General features: G+C 34.8%; 1 protein-coding gene across 1 annotated transcript in view; it reads right to left on the bottom strand.

Moving 5' to 3' along the window:
* LOC107709391 (UDP-glucuronosyltransferase 2B31-like) overlaps positions 1-681 on the bottom strand; it is an 8,081-nt gene that overhangs the window by 2,246 nt on the left and 5,154 nt on the right. The gene's annotated exons all lie outside the window — the stretch shown is intronic.

Here is a 681-nt window from a genome sequence, read left to right as displayed (position 1 = left end):
CAAAATATTATGCATGTTTCTTCAAAGCGTAATAAAATAACACGACTATCTTTGAAAAAAAGTGCATCATGTTTAAAATAATGTTTATAAACCATATATAATTAATAAAGTTGCTTAATTAGAAAAAAAAAACAGCACCATGCATGCATGTATAGTTTAATACAAAGGACCGAAAACCAATCACAAAGAGTAGGCTAATTTCTTAATTTAAAAACATGAGATACAGTGGGATGGGGTGAACTTACATTAATTTGACATGGCTTTCTAAACATGCCGCTCTCTTGTGCGAGATGCGAGTGCAACGCTGATAGATGCCCCGCTAGAAAATGTGATAAATATGTGTTCTGTGTGAACGGCTTGGTTTCAGTTTCGCAGTAAACAACATCTTCGCCACACTGATGCTCTCGTTTTCCACAATATATGAATGAACAACATAGCAGCGCCGCATCTAGTGGGTTCAACTGGATAGGCTAACAAAAGCATTAAAATGCAATGACACTTACATTGTCGTAGCATTTCGTGCGCCACTGATAAGGCTGCCTGACAGCTGACGCAGACCTAAAATTAATTAAAAAACAGTAAATGTTGAAATTAACACAATCTAACAAGGAACAATACTTATAATGCTTTCATTAATCTTAATGTTACAAATGGACTCTTATTTTAAAGTGTTACCATTTC

Source organism: Sinocyclocheilus rhinocerous, unplaced genomic scaffold, assembly GCF_001515625.1.
Source record: "Sinocyclocheilus rhinocerous isolate Xijiao unplaced genomic scaffold, SAMN03320098_v1.1 scaffold3403, whole genome shotgun sequence".
NCBI classification, from domain to species: domain Eukaryota; kingdom Metazoa; phylum Chordata; class Actinopteri; order Cypriniformes; family Cyprinidae; genus Sinocyclocheilus; species Sinocyclocheilus rhinocerous.
The sequence above is the reverse complement of the archived record's forward strand: the minus strand, read 5'-3'. Positions and strand labels throughout refer to the sequence as shown.